The 20882-nt window shown below is 43.2% G+C and overlaps 1 pseudogene; it reads right to left on the bottom strand.

Moving 5' to 3' along the window:
- Positions 1-640: 640 nt before the first annotated feature.
- LOC146193763 (glutamate receptor ionotropic, delta-2-like) lies at positions 641-12874 on the bottom strand (annotated as a pseudogene).
- Positions 12875-20882: the final 8008 nt, after the last annotated feature.

Genomic DNA, 20882 nt, shown 5'->3' with positions numbered 1-20882 from the left:
AACTTCAAATGTTGTGCATGCGTGTTCAGTAATTGGACATATCTGTGCTTTCTTTGGCGTATATGTCTAACCTTCTGCGTATTGCATGGGTGTACGAGTTGAGCGTGTCAAAAACAGTTAAGGATGCGCTGCCATATTCGCCCGAACCCCTCAAAATGAAATTTAGGAATGGATGAGATGCCATGTTTGTTGTAAACAGCTTTGTGTGTCGCGGAGTGGATGGAGTCCGGCTGCTTGCTCAACTTGGGGTTTGGTGTTGCTTTGGCCGACCTGGTTGGTGCTGACCATGGTGAGATTGTTGAGGGTTTTCTTGATGCTTGCCGAAAAGAGCAAGCCGTCCCCTGAGTGATGCGCATCTCTCCACCGCAATTGATTGAAGCCACTGGACGGTCTTAATTTTCCCGCACATCCAGAACGCCTCCTCTGCTTCAGGCAAGATATTGGCTAGGGCATGTCCTCGGACGAGCGCGTGAATGTGCTGGAATTGAGTTGCTCCCCCTTCGGCTAGTCCGCCGTCTTCTGGAGAAGACTGGGTATCGGAGACTACCCCAGCTGACACGGCCTCTTCAGGGGACACCAAGGAGGTGTGACCCCTTTCAAGACCTCTTCGGGCGGCGGACGAGCTATTGAAATTGGGCTCCTAGCCACGATTCGAGCGGCTACTGTAGCGGCCGACGACGAGAATCGAGCGGATGCAGGCGAGCGGCAGATGCTTTTTCACCATTCCCGGTGATGTCCGCATGGCACCGGCGCTTTGGGAAGAAGGCGGAGCTGCTTGGAAACCTCGGCGCTGGGCGTATCCGGGCAAGTCAGCCAGACAACCTGGCGCCTCAGCGACCTTAGCCGCCGTGAAGGCACGCCCCCCTCTCTTATTTCGCGCCGACTCAGATCCGTGGCGCCCATTAGGCCTCTTGGCGCGTGACAAACGTTTGCGTCCAAACTGAACAGTTTGAATGGTATCGCTCGGCGGGTAGTCGAGAGAGGCCGTCTGGAGAGTGCTCTGTGTGTTGTGCTCCTCGGCCGGATGGGACGTGGCGGCATCCTCCGTGCCGGCGCTGTGCTCGTACAGTCGCGATAATCAGTTGTTTCTGCCCCCGTACCAATGTCATTTTTTTATTGAAACATGTCTGTACATTAGCGTATAAATACGTGTTTCTATTGTTCACGTCGTCTCGTGACAAGATGTTCTAGGCGGCCCCGGCTCCTGACATTTAACAATAGAGAGCGACGTTTTGATATTGGCTGAAAAAAGGGAATGCAGAAGTTCATGACTCAAAAATGTTTCGTTCAGAGCGATTTATAATATTGATATAGCTAGTTTTAAAGTGATTACCAACCGTATTTATTCTCCTGTGATTGCGTTTCAGTTTACAGATGGCTACGCTAAATCAAAACTACCACACCTCGAAAAATATTTTGAACAAACGGTGTAAAGGACGCACCGTCGTTGTGGTACAGTGGTTCGTTAGCAGGACATCTGTGCCATAGGATGAACGATCGAATCTCGGACGCGGAGACAGCTTTTAAATGGAAGTCTAAAGCAAGGCGCCAATGATGCTAAATTCGTGTTCGGCAGGCTGATGAAGTAAGATGACAAGTCAGGCAGTCTTGAAGTTGAACGGAGAGGCATGATATATTTACTGTTTATATACACAAATGACAACTGAATTTACACTGGTGGCCTCACACAGAGCTTCCACAGCCCTAGCAAAAGGGTACATCACAAGCACAAAACATCTCACACAGAGAACCGCTTAGCTCACACAGAAGAATCTACATGCTGAGCACAAAGTAGTCAGCTTGTGCTCGACTGGACAGAACTGCTCAACCGGGTCTGATGGCCGCTTTTTCGTGGCAACGACAAACAAAGACAAACAAAGGTGGTCGCTTCACATGATCCGCCTCAACATTACGCAGCTAATCAGACCTGTTGATTAACAAGACCCAACCCCGATGGGGTGGCCATAATCTTGGACCCAGGTCCTCGATTCTTTATGAATAAAAATGCAGTGTGCATACTAAACACTCTCTCCACTCGAGGGTTAACAAACTCTCCTAACATACAAGCCGAAACATGCAGCCTACATTCAATAGAGCCTACTATGCTAAGAAGCATTCCGATCACATTAGGTAGAGCAACAGCCTAATTCCGAGTACGTACCTTTTGTTATTAAGCCGGAGGAGTGCCGGATCCACACTCTTGCTGATGGCCATGGAAAGTTTGGTGGGGAATGTTGGTTCCTTGGCAAAGTAGTAGCTGCCATCGGCGAGTCACAGATGGTAGGTTTGTGACACCTGGTACAGCATGTTGGTGTAGTCACTGACAATGACTGCCTTTCCCTCCACGACTTGTCGGAGGTTATCCTTATCGTACAGGCTCTCCTCGTCCCGCAGGCCTTCTCGTAATACCACCATGTCCCAAATGCCGCGATATTCCTCCACGTCCAAAGATTTCTGCAAGGTCTCCTAGATCCTTACCCTCGCAATATAATTGCTCCTTCAGCAGCTATAATGGACACGAGGGATTTATAGGCTGTATGATGTAAATTTGAAACGAACTAACGCCTTCCAATAAGCTTCTTGGTTGTATTTTATTACCATACTTGAATGAAGTCAAATCCATTTATTTAATATGTCATATTTATTTCCAAATTCAGGGAAAATTACCCTCTCCGGTGCTTAAGTTTCATGAAATTCGTTACCTCTCGTGCAACGACATGACAGGATAGGCAGTTTGATATAATGCTAAAAACTCAAGAAAGATTTACCGCTTAAATTTTAATAAGAATCGTGTCTGGAATTCAGGGAACTCTTTCCTGGGGTTTTTCGTCGCAGATGAATATCAAGAACTACAGTACAATTTAGGCGGACAACTGATCTTTAATGAGATTCAGCTCTTTCATATTATAACAGGAGTGCAAACTAAGATCGTTTCGATGTAGCAGGTGTTGGTGCAGCTATGGAATGTAAAGAAAAATTAAAACATTTGTTGAATGAAATATTTTGGAAGTAGACTCTGAATGGCGTAAGTCTGAGGGGCGGTTTCTCTTTATACAATAATTAAATATCTGCACAACCCGAATGACGCAGCATCTTCCTACAAACATAACCCCATACACTCACTTGGCTCTGTGGCTTTGGCGTTCTGCTTTTGATGTAATGAAAGGTCGATGCCAGCCGCGGTGGGCGTATTTTGTAAATGTGGTGTGGTACGCTCTCTGCTTATCTCTGTTTTCAGCAAGCATAAAAGCCCCAAGTGCTCCAAATGTCTCTGAAGGTCTCCACTACTGCATTCCTTATAGCTCTGCCGTTTTGAGAATATAACCTAAAATTGCATTTTACTTTTTGACAACTTTGAGGTGCTTGAGTTCTTACTTTTAGAAGGTCTTCGTAGGCACCACCCTTCCATAGGAAAGGTGTGATGCCGGTGCGGAGCGAAAGGTCCCTGAAACTTTCGATACATGCGAAAGGCTCGATGCGTTGAGGCTCCGCTGTGAGCATCATGATGGCCTTCATGTGACCTGTGAAGGCGTTCATCAGCACCACCACTATCAGCCACCAGGCAACAAGAACCTGTCTTCCCGGTGTGCTGTGAGGTGCGTGTGTCGATGCTGCAACGATCATGACGAGTAATGTTGTTGCTATGGATCTTTTGGTATGCACAAGAGGAGCAGGTATCATAAACTATGGAAAAATCTCTATTCAATTAATCAAGGAAACAACACAAAACTTACTGAAGCCCGGTAACCGAAGAAGTCCGGGGGGCCGAAGCCGTATGTTTTATTTATTTAGCATCATGTATCTGTAAGGCTTATTAAAACATTGGCTATAAGGAGCGCTGATAGGAAGGCGGCTAAATAATTTCGACTTTTTGGATTCTTTAACATGCACGAAAATCGGCGAGCAGATAAGCACCTCGCATTCCGGGAGCATTTAAAAACACCAAACGGCAATGGTATCATAAAACCATTAATCATTTTAGTGCCCTGGCCACAAAGGCACCACAGCAGGGCCACCCGACAATTATTCGAAAATAAAAAAACCTGTAATCACTGCGCATACTTTAGCAGAGCGCTTTTGTTTGCTAGTGATTAGTCTCAATGTACTCGTATTACTCGGTGGCGTTCGGCTAACAATTTCTGCACGAGGAACCGCATTTGCAAAGAAAGTTGCTGCTTATGAAGCATATAATCAATGCCCATATTTGTAGTGTACCTGACGGCAGCAGCCGGAGATGACAAATGAAATCTACATCACTGTGTTATTTCCTAAATATGAAATGTGTGCTGTCAGATTAAAACGAATATAATAGAGTAATTACTCGTTGAAAAGAGAACAATTCCATTGTAAGTGATCCGCATTTCTTTTTGCCACGTTCGTTCTGGTGTAAATATACATTAAAGAGCGCCAAGTGGTAAAAGTTCCCGAGACTCTAAATTACAGCACATTTCGTAGCCTGAGTCATTCAAAGACACCCTGTCACATAAATCAACACTGAACCAATTGTTTTACTTTATTGTCCCACGCTAATTTGCATAAACACAGGATACTCTTTTTTTGTTTCGTAAAACTAGCATTAGTCGATGGGATAGGGAAACAGCGACGATGAAGTTGTCGGGGGTTAGTCATTTTGCCTTGGTGGCACAAAAAACTGAACAACGTCAGGAATAAAAAGAGTAGAATGCAATAGCATTAAGGGCATTATTACACAAATATATTTCCTTCCTTGCAGCCCGAATTCACTTCTCTCACTATTACGTTTTATCGTTTTCGGCCCATATAAGAGGATGCGAAGTCATCGCATCAGCACGGCTCTTAGCACCTGCAAGCTTGAATATATGGTGGTTAGTTGACATAAAAAAAACTTGGACATTGATCAGCGCACAGACATGTCGCCTCCAAGTTGCTTCCAATAAGGCTATGTCTTGTGATTGATTAAAAAAACAAAATCTGTCGGTCAAGCACGCTACCACACGCTGAAGCATCTACCAATGTGGATTTCCTGGTTTTCCTTTTCTGATCCCGCCCTCCGACAGCCATGGCAAGTGTAAAACGAGGCTTGTCAGCATGTATTTTAATTTACTTTATTTCATGCGGTTTTACTGATATTTTTTGAATTTGGGAAGGTATCTTTTCACGTCTATGAAGATGTAGAATCGGCAATGTGAAAAGTAAAGACGCAGTATACTGTACTAATGGGCGACTTTAATGCCAAGGTAGGGAAAAAACAGGCAGGAGACAAGGCAGTAGGTGACTATGGCATTGGTTCTAGGAATAGCAGGGGGGAGTTACTAGTTGAGTTTGCAGAGCGCAATAACTTACGAATCATGAATACCTTCTTCAGCAAACGGAAGAACCGAAAATGGACATGGAAAAGTCCTAACGGAGAGACTAAAAATGAAATCGACTTCATAATGTGTTCAACCCCCGCCATTGTGCAGGATGTAGAGGTAATCGGGAAAGTTCGATGTAGTGACCACAGGATGGTGAGGTCCCAAATTAGCCTATATCTGAGGAAGGAACGCAATAGATTAGTAAGAAAGAAACCCATCAACGAATTAGCGGTGAGGGGGAGGGCAGAAGAGTTCAGGACAGAATAGGTATTCAGCTCTAACTGAGGATGGCGACATTACCCTAGAGGCAAGGAACAATAATTTCAGAGATATCATTACTGAGTGCGCGGTAGAAGTAGGCGGTAGGATAGTTAGAGAGGATACCGTTAAGCTGTCTAAGGAGACGAAAGATTTGATTAAGAAACGGCAAAGTATGAAAGCTTCCATACCAACAGACCAAATCGAATTGGCCGAGATATCAAAGCTAATCAATAAGCGCAAGGTGGCCGATATAAGGAAGTATAACATGGAGAAAATTGAGCATGCTGTAAAGAACGGGGGAAGGCTTAAAGCGGTAAAGAAGAAATTGGGCATAGGCAAAAACCAGATGTATGCGATAAGGGACAAGGCGGGCAACGTCATCACTAATATGGACAAGATAGTCAAAGTAGCCGAGGAGTTCTATACAGATCTCTACAGTAGCCAAAGTAGTCGGGACCGTAATGAGATTGGCGGTAGGGAAAAACAGTCAGACGTTCCACCAGTGACGAAGGACGAGGTCAAGAAAGCACTAGAAACTATGAAAAGGGGAAAATCAGCTGGAGAGGATCAGATAACTACAGATTTGCTGAAGGACGGGGTGATATCGTGCTAGAAAAACTCGCCACCCTGTATACGCAGTGCCTGGTGTCATTGACGGTACCGGAAGCATGGAAGAATGCAAACATTATCCTCATTCACAAGAAAGGGGACTCTAAGGACCTTAAAAATTACAGACCAATCAGCTTACTGTCTGTTACGTATAAGGTATTTACTAAGGTAATCGCTAATAGAATCAGGACAACCTTAGACTGCAATCAAGCAAAGGATCAAGCAGGGTTTCGGAAACGGTACTTTACTATCGATCATATCCATACCATCAATCAGGGGATAGAAAAATGCTCGGAATATAACCAGCCCTTATACATAGCATTCATTGATTACGAAAAAGCATTTGACTCAGTTGAAACCTCGGCGGTGATGCAGGCATTGCGAAATCAGGGGGTAGACGAGCCGTACGTGAAAGTGCTGGAAGATATATATAGTGGCTGCACAGCAACCATAGTTCTACATAAAGAAAGCAACAAAATTCCCATAAAGAAAGGTGTTAGGCAAGGAGACACAATCTCCCCAGTACTATTCACAGCTTGTTTAGAGGAAGTATTCAGAGACTTGGAATGGGAGCAGTTAGGGATAAGGGTAGATGGAGAATACCTCAGTAATCTGCGATTTGCTGATGACATTGCCTTGCTAAGCAACTCGGGAGATGAACTGTAAATAATGATTGATGACCTAGACAGGAAAAGTAGAAAGGTAGGCTTGAAAATCAATATGCAGAAGACTAAGGTAATGTTCAACAGCCTCGGGAAGGAACAGGAGTTTACATTAGGTAGCGAAATACTGGAAGTAGTAGGCGAATATATCTACTTAGGACAGGTAGTAACCGCAGATCCGGACCATGAAAAGGAAATAACAAGAAGAATAAGATTGGGATGGAGCGCATTTGGCAAGCACTCGCAGATTATGACTAGCAGCTTACCGGTATCGCTCAAGAGGAAAGTATACAACAGTTGCATCTTGCCTGTACTCACCTATGGGGCTGAAACGTGGAGGCTAACCAAGAGAGTTCTACTTAAGTTGAGGACAACCCAGAAGGCTATGGAACGAAAAATTGTAGGGGTAACATTAAGAGATCGAAAGCGTGCAGAGTGGGTCAGAGAAATAACTCAAGTTAACGACATTCTAGTGGAAATTAAGAAGAAGAAATGGACATGGGCAGGTCATGTAGTGCGAAGAGAGGATAACCGATGGTCGCTGAGGGTAACAAACTGGATTCCAAGGGAAGGAAAGCGTAGCAGGGGGCGGCAGAAAGTGAGGTGGGCGGATGAGCTTAAGAAGTTCGCAGGGGTTAAGTGGATGCAGCTAGCACAGAACCGGGTTAAGTGGTGAAATATGGGAGAGGCCTTCGCCCTGCAGTGGGTATAATCAGGCTGATGATGATGATGATGATGTTTTCACGTCACTTTAGAGGTATACACACGTTGTGAGATTCGCCGCTTTTTTCATCAAATGAAGCTTGTAATGCCACCGCATGAAATGATTCCACGATCCCGGGGGTTCGTTAAAAATTGCTTTATGATACCATGTTTCGTAGATGATTCCATGATTTAAGGTTGATACCATTTTTCTACTTATATTGTGAGTTTTAATGCTTTAGAATTTCCTGAAAGCGGTAGCGTCAGACGCACAATTGACTACTTACACTCCAAGAACATTGCTGATAGGTATAGCCACCAGTTTTTGTTCAAGATGGAATTTAAGCTGAGGGTGGAGTAGCCGACAGAGCTGAAGGCGCAGTCCCCCAGGACCTCGGTTGCCACGCAGGTTATGAGGGAAATCAGGAGCCCCAGCCACACCTTCAGCAGTAGTCGCTCTTAAAGATGAGAGGTTTGAGTGAACAGCGATTATAGTCTTGAAATAGGTATGGAGGCTCGTGGCATATTTATGTTCCATTGGAGTTACAAATAAAAAAAAATCCTCTTAAGTTTCCTTAAGTATTTGGTTAATTAGTTCAGTATTTCGACCGAACCAATCAACCGGCCTATTCAACCGAAGCCGGTTTCTTGCTTTTCTTCAGGATTGACAGGTCCCCTGCTGCCTGGCTGTCGGTGAGAGTTCACTCTCTGAATGTGGATTAATTTCGAACCATTTCTTCCGATTACAGTGCTCTTAATATTTAAATATATGCGCTCATATTGCTTCATAGCATTTGTTAGCGACAACGATAAGAATCTAATCAGCACCGCGGCTAAATGAATAAAATATTATTCGGCCAAAATCACGAAATAATAATAAAATGAAAACCCTTTCCCATAAGGAGCTAGACAAAACAATTAAAGACATGCATAACTGGTCTAAAAGACAACAAAGAGGATGCATGTTAGATATAATTCGGTAATGAATTCCAGACTTTGATGAAAGGAAATATGACTGCTAGCATGCCAAGGCTAGAACGAAATTTGAATAGTAAATGTTTTCCTTAGAGTTCGCACTACTATCGAGCTACAACCATCTTCGCTTTATTCGGTATATTTATTCATTATATCAGTTAATAAATTCCATAATTGTGTGCATCAAACAAGAAGAATTATTTACGCAAGCCGGAACCCCAAGTGATAAACGATTCGGCCGTAATGGTCGTCATGTGCTCCTCGGAATGCACGATCATGGGAAGGGAAGGCCTTGGGTACGAATCCCATCATACTTTGGACTTCATCTCTACTAGTAGTTTTGTCCTCTGAAGCATTCGAGGTGTTAGACGCCACTTTGAACATTCTGCGTTAAACGGAAAATCTTTCTAATACGGAGGCAGCGCTATCTACTAGTTTGTCGGTTAATATTATTGCGAATTACTACCTCTTCTATATAAGAGATATATATTCTATATATAAGGTATTGCACCGCATAGACGTATAAACAAATCGTTTGGCAATTACCGGATGCCTACGTGACAAATAGTGCTGGTCGTATTAGCCACCCAAACATCCCCCATATTCCCGGTTTCAAGTCGGAAAGGTGACCGATAGGCCTCTAACACATAATTTAAACTTTATTTGAACAAGCAGCTTTATTCTTTAGAAGTTGCCAAACCATTTTACATCAACTTCAAATTTGTGGGGCAAATGGGTGGCCAACCAGTGTTATCCAAATTGTAGTACTGGGGATGGTCCCACTTCGATGCCTGATATGTTGTCACATATACAGGGCGTTTTATATGACTTCAACCAAGGATTGGAAAAAACAGTGCAGCGAATCTTGGTGAAACCAACGGCATAATGTTTTCAATGTAGGGCTCCTCTAGATAGGCTGCACAATGATGACGTGCAAGCTAGTTATTCAGTGCACTTCATTTCGTGTGTGTCACTCACGTTCCTGTAGAGGTCTCCCGCTAGACCGGCCCAACTCCCATCCGCTGGCATTATACCTGTACCTCCTTCCTCGTGACAGGTTATATCGTAGCTGCGTAGTAGCCGCAAATTGGTTTTGTAAACGTGAATAACAAATCATTACCGATATTCGTAGGTATCAAAGAAAATGAGAAGTAGACATGAAACAAAGTAGATTAACCAGTGCCAACTCAAGCCTACATAGCTGAAGAACTCATTAAAACCCTTTCTCGCTGCTGGAGTTGCTGAATATGGTAGTTAATAGTAGCAAAGCGAGAAAGGTTGGCGTGACCGTTGGCGTGACATGACTCCGACCTCGCCGGGGTGGCGCATTGGTTACGGCGCTCGGCTACTGTTGTCAAGGAGGCGGGATCGAATCCCGGCCTCGGCGGCTGTTTTTCGATGGAGGCGAAAAGCAAGGCGCCCGTGTCCTGTGCGTTGTCAGTGCATATTAAAAAATCTCAGATGGTCAAAATTTTTGGAATCCTCCACTACGGCGTCTTTCATAGCCTAAGTCTCTTTGGGACATTAAACCACATAAACGAATCAACCAACATGACTGCGAGTTCTCTGCCTACATGAAACCTCTCCCAGCTAGTCCCTTGCAAGCAAAAAGATTATAGCTGTACACCTCTGACCCGTGCATGTTGGTCAAACAGATGTGTCATCATTATGACGCCACGTCTAAGATTGCACTTAATGTGGCTAAATCGAAAGGGCGGATGCGTCTGCTGCATAAAACCGCACTGTGTAATAGTAATAGAATTTTGAATGCATTATTGATTTCATCAGTGTTAGTGTTCTAAGAAGTGTTTTTTGGCTCACGAGTGAGGACAGAGTCAGAGGTAAAGTCATGGTCAGTGATCAGTCAGTATAGGCTGAGCAATGACGGCCTTAGTTTGAATTACTCGCACGGGATGACGCGGTCGTGACGTCGCGAATAAGCCTTAGTCCCAAAAAATCTCGTCCATCAGGGTGCGGGCACGTGATGTTCGGCGGTGTTCAATTTTCGTTTTAGTTTTCTTTCACTGAAAGAAAAAAGCAGGAAACTGCCCTATAGCTGGAACCGCATTCCAACTCGAGCATGTCACTGGCCTCGTGACGACCTTGGCAATTGCCTACTACCTCCTCCTAGTTGCGTGCTCACTATTGTTTGAAGCTATGAACTTCATTATAACAATTACCGGCGTACACCAGTAACACACCTTTTAATTCAAGCTGGCCTGCCGACAATAAATGAGCGAAATCGTTGTGCACGACTTACATTTCTGTATCAATTAAAAAACACTACAGATCAGAACTCACCGATTTGCTTGTTTTTTTCGTCCGGATACGCAACCCGACAACGACACTTGCTAACTTTACCCAGTCGGAAAAAACTACAGAAATTTTCTGATGTTACGACAGAATTTCCTTGCGATTTTTAACGGGAAACCTGTTGTGACAGGAGAACATTCTGTAGTAACATCACAAATTTCTCTAGTTACATCAGAAAAATGCTACAGAACTACAGACAACAGAAATATACTACAGAAAAACTACAGAACTAAAGAAAAATTAGATGGTTACGACAGAACTACAGGATATTCTGTCGTATTTTTGACAAAGTTCTGTAGTTTTTTTCGACTGGGGAACTCCTTTTCTCGTTCGAAATAACTGCTTTAAATATTCATTCCTTCCACGAACTATGGCCCCGATTGAAATAACCTCACTAACAGTGAAGTGCTGCAGCCATCACTGACGTTGTTCTCGCAACATATCACCTAGTTTCTTTTTATTTCATTTGTTATTTCACTGCTGTGTTGATATGTTTGGTTTTATTCCCAGTTGTGCAGAAGAGGTTCAACTTGCACTGTAATTATTGCTTATTTTTGCCTGTTTTGTTAAACTGCTTAGTTTTTATTCCCACCCTGCTAAATTCCAACACAGGGATTGCAGTATCAATAAATAAATAAATGTGGGTGGTGGCGTGCTCTTTGTTTCTATGGCAACCACCGTGTTTAGGTTATTTGGTGTCGCTTAATATGATAACGGCTGATGACCTCATTCACGTTAATACATCATACAACTGCTTTGCAAATCCGAGCGACGGCATTCATATGCAGCTTGCGAGAAATAAGGATGTCATTCGCTATAATGACGTTGAGCAGCTTAGCCATTTAGAACGACGATATATATAATTTCGATGGGTGACGCTGTAAATGTATTTCTCAGCACACTAAAACTTGGGCGTCTATGACACATAGCTATACTTTGTCGACAACGTAGTAAATACGATATTGTGAAGAAAAAAACATGTTTTCCGGGATGTTTAAATTAGTTGAATAAACAAGTTAAGGTGATCTGCATAAACCATATAAACGTCAAACCCTTTTGTGTCAGTTCTAGAGCAACCATTTATTGCTCAAGAGGACGTAAAAGCTTCAATTACCGGAACTTCCATCTTCTTTTTGTGCGGAACTGCTTGCAGTGCAAGAGGCGATTCGCTCTGTGACCGTCATTCCCATGCCTCCAATGGCCGGTATTGTCATACGCACTGATGCTCTCCAAGTGAAAAAGCTACTTAGACGCGTTAGTGATAGCACAAATCTGCCAGAACATACACAGTCTAGCGGCATGCATACCACAGCCAATGGACTCCGTGCGACATTTTAAGGGCTCAAAGCCAGGCGGATTCTGCGACCCGCCTTTCACCCTCAACCTCGACATCGCCGAACCTCATAAAATTGAACAATGCTGCCCTATTTTTGACAAGAAAGGAACACCTCAGACGCCGTACGCGTGTTCTGAAACCTCCGTGTACGGTAAGCCTTCCCCGTGGTCTAACCCGTGCAGAGGAGGTCGCGCTTAGGAGGATTAGAGTTGGGGTGACCCTAACACCGGCAGTGATCAGAAAGGGGCCTCAATTTCAACATTGGTATCCACACCCTGGGTGCCCCATCTGCAATTCAAAAATACAGAAGCTGACATTCATCACTTGCTTTGGAATTGTCCAGCACTCAAGCCAACGCGGATCCGGCATCTGGTGGCAGGTGGCCTCTACCTCCCTAATCCGCAGTCATATGTGGCTTGGACGTAGGCACCACATCATCGTACACTCCTCGACTTCATTGCATTAGCCAACCTTTATTCATTAATTTCACTATACCCTTCATACTTCATAGCACTTTTTTGGCCTGAGGCAATAAACTTCGCAAAAACATTTATTGCCTCGCAAGAACGCAACCGGTCAACGAATACGCAACGCTGTATACTGCAGCAACTCGCCACACACACACACGTGAAACCAGCTTCGTCGGATAGCACTTCGATCATGTTGGTCATTGGACCGGACATACCTTTCTGTTTGTCGTCTGCGCTGCAGTTGAGCTATATTAACCACGGCAACCAGTTGGAAACAGACGACGAGAAAAAAAAAATAAACACGGCAGCATGGAACAGAGCACAAATCTTCCTGCAATCAATTTTTAGTAATTCGTGCAGAAAATCGTTCTTTTTACTGCTGCATGTATCAAGCTGTTGAGAAGGTGCCTATCTATCGATGCTGACCTCACTGGAAGGTGCAACTATATTCAAGTTGCTGTTTGAGCTTGAATCTGCTGCTTGCTCAGGAAGAGCGGAGAAGCTGATATCCAAGGTCTTTACGACAACACTGCCCTTTTTGGCATGCTTTAGCGGAACCGCACTAGCATGTGAATTTACAAGACACATGTAGGTGTCCGACCCGAAGAATTTCGTTTGATTCTGCACAGCACCCTATGTCGGCAGTCATGTGCCTTAAGCAATACTTATTTTTGAGCTAGTTGGTTCGGTTCCATGCATCCGGAACTCCGCTCACAAGACAAAGCGCAAGAATAGCAATGACGACAGGAAAAAGCACTCAATGTCCTCAGCGCTTCGTCTTCTCATCCTTCCTGTTCTTGTGCTTTGTCTGGTACGATGAGTCTGGTAAACATGTGCCTTACGCAGTCAATATTTGTACTGCTAAATTTTAGATGTCAGTATTGAGGTAGCTAGGATCTTTTTCGACACCAAAAGTATCCGAGCTTACTTCGATGCACCTTATGTATATAAAGTGCCTCATGGATGACAAAGAGAATCCTGGTCTGACACAGAATCGAAGTCTGAGGCCTGACGTGTCTTAAACAGTCTTACGGCAGCAAAAGTTGCAGATGATGGGGCGCCGCCATTAGGAGCGTTGAGCGCTCAGGTGTTTGCTTGAGTGCTTCGGTGCTAAGTTTGCTTCGGTGCAGGGAGCAGCTGGGCCGTTTAATATGGCAATCAGCCTTGTTTGAGATATTGCAAATGAATCACATTTTGTTCAACCAAATAATGATTTGATAGGCGAAAGTGATTTTCCAAACTGGTTTCATTAGAAATTGAGCTAAAGGAGAATCATTCTCAGAACACAATTTATTTTGACGGCTTTCAAAGACAAGACATCCTGGTTAGTCACCAGAAAGAGTTGGGGGAGGGGACCTGGAAAAAGTTACTGGTCACACTGTTCTCTCGGGACTTTAATGAAAAAGTACGCATTTATTTTCTAGGTGTGCAGGGTAAAATAGATCACATTTACTTTCTTAGATGATTACTGACGTGAACCTGTATAAAATTATGGTGCTGCTTAGGTCACCTAAAAATAGAAATGCCACAGCTACAAAAATGAAGTTACTATTACGGGCTTCTCGTACAGTAGAGGAGTCATTGATGCCACTTTTTAATCTTTCTTTAGTTTTCAATATTTTAATTCAATTATAATTCACTGGAAATGGTAAAATAAAGATACACGTATATCATCTGGCCCTTAGCCTTCTCGTTAAGACATGGGCCTATGCAAAACCACAGAGAACCGAAAGTAGCGAGACAAACTCAGAGGCAGTTGCCAACAAAGCTCTTAAAATAGTAAAGCACACAATAAAAACCTAAAATAATGGAGCACAATAACAATACCAATCTTTGTGTTATTTCTGTTTTTTATATTTCAATTTCTATGTTTTATTTCGTTTTGTACTGAAGCCACCACTACCGGCCACGTCATGTGGACAGCATATCTGCCAAATGGCGACGTTGATCTTAAAACTTCAAGCCCCGTAGTTTTTGGCATCACTAATTCAGGGAGCAATTAGCGCTTGTGCATAATACTGCCGACCCCCATCTGCCAGAGCACGTCCCAGTTCATTCACGTCAAGTTGTCTCGTCACGCTACAGACCGCGCCCGCCAGTCATCGCCCGATAATACCGAGCCAGCTTGTGAAAACACAGAAGTTTTGAAGGCAACCTTTCCCAATTTGGCCCCTTCATTATGGTGACTGAATTGCGAGACAGCAGCAGCAGGAAGCATCCTTCGTTTTTCCTTTTGAAAACGTAAGCTGCGACGGGTAACACCTAGCACGCTTATATATAAGCATTACATTGTTACAGGTTCATTGGCGACCTTGCAATCTTAAGGAGTGGCCACACAATCCTGCCGTAATCAGCAAGGGCGAGCACTCTTCTGCTGTGACGACAAGTCACAAAGCAATAGGTTATAATACGACATTTCTTACCTCTCATATCCCAAAATTTTAAGATTTTGATTGTAATACACTCTGAAGGGCTAGTTGGTTCATATTATTTGAACGAGTAAAACTGCGCGAAAAAGACGAGGCGTATGAAACACACAGGCACAAACAAACATTCTAACCTAGGTAAATTTTGTAGTCGCCAAAGAGTTGGCAATAGTCAAAGTAAGTTAGACATCTTGTCTAGTGAAATGTGGATGAAATCATTTCCAGCACAGCCCACCAAATGTGCCAAGTTATCGTGCGTTCGCTGTTTTCAAATCTGGTGAGACACCAGTTTTGGTCACATTGAGACTATCTCATGTGTCGGGGGCACTAAGGGAGCAGCTTGTCGTGTAGCGCGTCCGAGTTTGAAGGTACACTGAATACGTCATACTAACATTAGGTTGGACGCCTCTTTTTTGAAGTTAAGACGTGGAAACATTTCGGGGCAAAATTTTGAGATTGCCCCACATAAACTTGAAGGTCAGCACATAATCGGCCATAGTGAAATTGGGTTGTGGACTAATTTCTGGTGAAGTCAAATTTCTGGAATTCCAGGTCTTAATATTTGGGTGGCTCAACTAAAATGGCAAGTGTCCATAAAATTCATCATACTGGTTTTAGGTTGGACACATGTTTTGGGCAAAAAAGCACGAAGTGAAATTTTCAGGGTCGAGAGGGTCAAGGTCTGTGGGTGTGGACAAATATTTTCAGCGAATTTTCCGGTCCTATCACCTGTACGAAGGCTTAGACAATCAATATCTGTGGTTTGGGCGATTTGGTTCATGTCTGATATGGTACTTGCTTACGCAAAGAGGATGGGACAAAACAAAAGAACACATATGTACACAGGTACAAATCCACATGTACGTGTATGTGTTCGTTAGTTTTGTGCCGTTCTCTTTGAAGTTTTGCCCAGTTCGGTCTCCGATTTTATGCTCCATGTTACCTTTGACGCACGTGTACGTTTGTATTTGGGTGCATAAATGTAGTGCATATCTGCGTGTCCTTTTATGGGTGAGTGCGTTCATTCGTTTGCGTATGCACGTGTCGGTGCGTATTCATATGTAGCGAATCCGTAACGGAAATTTTAATCTATGCATCTCTGCTGCCATACAGCAGATAGTCTTTAGCTCAGGGAGGAATATTTTTTGACATTTTGAAAAAATCAGTACTTACGCTTAACGCTGTGACTCGGATGTGTAATCTCTTGAAAAGTTTACCTACAACGGAAAAACGTTTAAACCACTAAAATTCGACAGAAAAAAATGTTGAACGGCTTGTAAAATTGCCGTGTGAAGCGTTAAAAAAAGCAGGGCAGTAAACTCAATGCTTCCTTTAAGTTGATTTGCTTTTCTGCTATTTTTGAAGTTCATTTGGCAAATACATGGACTTTTCTAGTGTGTGCAAACGTGTGTTGACGTAATGCGAAATAGGAACCTTTTTTTTTGCGCACAATTTTGCTAGCTTGGTTTGGTTTGGATTCGGGGCTTTAACGTCCCAAAACGACTCAGGTTATGAGAGACGCCATATTGGAGGACTCCGGAAATGTCCACCACCTGTGGTTCTTTAGCGTGCACTGACATCGCACAGCACACGGGCGCCTTGCATGTCACCTCCATTGAAAAGCGGCCGCCGAGGCCGCAATTCGATCCCGCATCCTTAGGAATTGTAGTCGAGCGCAGTAACCACGGCGCCACCCCTGCGGGGAGCAAATTTGCTGGTGTCGCAGCCATTGGATGCATTAAGAGTAGAATGCGAGCAAATAACAGGTGGCGCCTGCATCTTCTTTTCATGACAACCATCCATCTGAATGACGGTGTTATGGGACATACGTATAGAAGGCTGGGAATCTGCCTTCTGCAAGATAATGCTGCTTATGTGGTAGAGTATGCTGCCTATTAGTAGTGTATGATATGGTACAGATCATTCATTTATGCTTGCTACAATACAACAACAAAAGTATCTCTCGCTCGCTTCTCTCCAGAAGGCAGAAGCTCTGCACAGTTCGCTGAATGCCACTGTACACCAAGGACGCAGGCGGAAAGGAGCATTGGCACCTCTTTTTGAGCTCCCTGCAGGACACGCATATTAACTGCTGATGGTAACAACAAACAGCTGGGGTTGTGTGTGAGTGATTGCGCACGTGGTGACGTAGATGTGACACTTATTCGATTGTAAATGCGTCACTTATTTCCCTTGCTTATTAACCGTAACTAAAATGGCGGTGATGTTGCGATGGAGATATTCTCGTCGTAATCATCATGGACAGTCTCAACAATATGGTTCGACAACCTCAACCGCCTTATATCTTTTTAAAAAAGGAAATACCTCTTGCTGCTGACCAGTGTTCATTCCTTCTTTGCCTCGAATTATATTTCAATTAGGCTACTCATTGACGTGCAGCGCATCACTGTGTTCGCTCCATAGACCTCATTAATTAACTAGATGGCCTTTGTGAAAAAGTTCATCGCTATTTGTATTTTTTTTACGCAAAAATAATGTCTGACACAGTTTTATGCTGTATCTGAAGCAGCAAAATTGTGTATCCCTGGTGAAGAAATGCACGTGTTAGATCGAAAGCCAGCCTTGCAACAGAGCCAAAACCTTTGCACACTTTTCGGAGACCACAATCATGTTAAAGAAACGCAGCTAGGAAACGGATTTATCGGCATGCATGACTTTGTAAAGTAATAATTTCTTCCAAAAAACTACAATCCGCCCAAATTACAGAACTAAAGGCTGTGCATGTTTAAATTAATTAAATAAGGATTAGAAAATTAAACATGCTGTGGAAGCCACTTATACAACTGCGCGAAAAGCTGTTCACAAAAGCGCAAAATGTTTCGTGCAGCAGTCAGCGCCTAAACCGTAGGGAATAAATCTCTGACTGTGAAGAAATATTTCACTGAATAAACTGATAACGCACTTAGATGTAATTGTAGATGCAGAGGTTCTTGCGCTGTAAAAAAGAGTTCTGAATATAAATTCCTCAACAGTGTGATTCATCTCAGCAGCTAAGGATAATACGTGGTGGCTGGCTTTTCCGTGTTGCTACTGCGCTGCAGCCCTCACTAGCTGCTAACGTTCACATGCGCCAAGTCACTTCTATCCGCTGGAGCTTCCCTGTTATATGGAGATCCGCACGATTTTTCGGGGTGTACCACGAGACAACCATTTATACAACAATAAATTTCATCGATCTGTTTCAATACTGCAGAATGTCAAGGTACTAACGTGATAAAAATTGTCATTATTAAAGAGGTGAATGCAAAGCGTGTGGGTGTGCTTACTTCTCCATAATGAAGGTCGTCTATAAGATATTTGATAACGTGGGACGCAATAATTTAGTGCATTCACTGCACCAAATCATTATGCCGGGAATTTTGCAATCCTAATGATCAGCTTGCACTGAAGAGCCCAGCCAATCGTCAGGCTTTGGGAACTAACGCCCATTTGCGATGCTGCTAGTATACGTCCATTATCGAACCTGTAAGAAGCAGTAAGAGCGTAAACGCAGGTAATAATGACATATAAGAGAACTCGAAGGCTACTTACTCCCAATCATGTTATGAAGGAATAAATTTTGCGGCGTTCATGGCCGATTACATTACAAAATAAGTCGGAAGAAAACGTAAACACAGGGAGGTACCTTTTCGCTGATTAGCCATAGGTTTACAGGATCGATATGCTTGTGAACAGCCGAGGAACGTTTTATGGGGCAATCACTATTCTTGCCAAATAAGTAGCAAATAACGCAAATAAGAGAATAACTCATGAGAAACCGACAGTCATGAAAGTGTGAGTGCTTGCTGCGCATGCATTATGCTCTGGAAAGAAGGAGACGTCGCTCCAATAACTAAGTTGCTAGTCTACGCTCAGGCTATATATATGTTTCCTATTTTTCCCTTGCGTAGTTTGATGTCTTCAAAAGGATGTGTCGCGAAGCTCTATCTTCGCAAATCGGGTACGTCGCTCGGCTGCTAAAGGACATAACATCGGGTTAGTCTCCAGGTCGTAAAACTGCCACCAGTGGGAGATGTTCACTTTCTTCCTTGGGACATTTTGCAATCGTACCTGAAATTGCTTAAAAACTACATATCAAAATGCTCACGATAATTAGTTCTATAGATAATGAAATTCAATATCTGTGTTGTGCGCGGCGTTTTGAATGGCGCTACTTATCGTGAACAATCATGATAAAAGGGATACTCATATACTGCATGCAAACGCTCAGTAAATACAGAGGGATGACACTTCGATAAATATTCAACAGAGTGTCGAGGAAATGTTTTCTGGGTCTTTTGGCAATCTCGTATCGTCATAAATCGGGGACATAAATGTCATACCATTAGCGGCGCTATTACGGGAATAACAGTCGGCATAGATGTAAATGTCGCAAACTATCATCATAATGACCTTGGTTGGTATTGCTGGGTAAGTGACTTGCAATGCAGACTAGAAGGTGGCGTCTGCGTATGCGTCTGCCCGACTTTATTAGATTTTAGTTCGAACATTAAATATTGCGTTCAGCGCCTTCATAATATTTCGGGACGCTCTTAATGTTTAGGGCATAGTGCCACTATGAGACCTAAACAAAAAGTAAAAAAATGTTGCTGCAAAAGCATACAGGCATAGTCTGAATGATGCTTACGTAAGGACCCATCTCTTTCTGCACAGCTATTATAACTTTATATATCTGTAGTCTCTTATTACCTCAGCTCATTCTACAAACATTGACCGGCGGAGGTGAGTTTGACGCTTTCATGTTCCACTTTTGCTGTGAATTTTGCAAGTTCGATCACAGCGGTGGTGGTAGTACTGCGGCAGAGGCGATGTGCTGAAACGCACTGTGCGTTCTTTACGGAAAGCGCATTAGACACCAAAGTGTTCATAATTCCTCTGGATCTCTAGAGTATTGCATTGCTCATAGCTGCTTGCATTTTTAGATTGGGCTAATTGTACTACCTTATTTTATAGCCTCGAGACATTTTAGTTGGTTTCACTTTCAAGAAACCCTCATGGCATCAGCTTTCTTGATGATAGGTGTGAAGTCGTGGCGGATTAACGGGCCCTTAAACCACCCTGGCTATAATTCTTTCTTTTCAGGCTGCTCAGTTTAATTTTTTAGATATTTATTGCATAAAAGTTGCGATGTTGCTTCGCTACCCAAGAGGGTACTGATATTCATTTTGTAATATATTTATCTGGACCGTCACAAGCTCAACCGCAGAACCTGACAGCTAATAGTCAATCAATCATACAATCAATCAGCTTTTTATTTTCTCTATATTAGAGAAGGAGACAGCACTAAAAGCTCGGAAGCTTGACAGAGGTCCTGTCCCCTTTTTTACATTGGCATTGCATCAGACAAGCGGCAATAAATTCTGCGCTATACATTATAGCACAAAAGGAGATAACACACCTTGAAAAAGAAGCAAAAAGTACCAACACGAAAATACATGCAGCGGTATCACACAAACTTGTTCAAAAAACATTTCTTAATAACAGTATTTAAATGCTGTAAAGGGTCAAACATTTCTTTGTTTAATTTATTTAATAGCACTGGCAGTGTGTAAGAGATAGATTGTTCTGAGTAATATGCTCTAGGTGTAGGAAGTAACCACTTTTCTTTATTTCTGGTTTCTGGAATATGGAATATGGGTGTTTTTTGCAAGTTCTGCCAAACCACCAACGTAATTTTCATTGCTCCGCGAAGCACTTTTGAAGCTCGTCAAAAGTCTGTATTCGTGTAAAGCGAAGACTGGCAGGATTTCATATTTTAAAAACAGGTGCAGTCG

Source organism: Amblyomma maculatum, chromosome 4 (genome assembly GCF_055883805.1).
Source record: "Amblyomma maculatum isolate TAMU_Amacu chromosome 4, ASM5588380v1, whole genome shotgun sequence".
Classification (NCBI taxonomy): Eukaryota; Metazoa; Arthropoda; class Arachnida; order Ixodida; family Ixodidae; genus Amblyomma; species Amblyomma maculatum.
The sequence above is the reverse complement of the archived record's forward strand: the minus strand, read 5'-3'. Positions and strand labels throughout refer to the sequence as shown.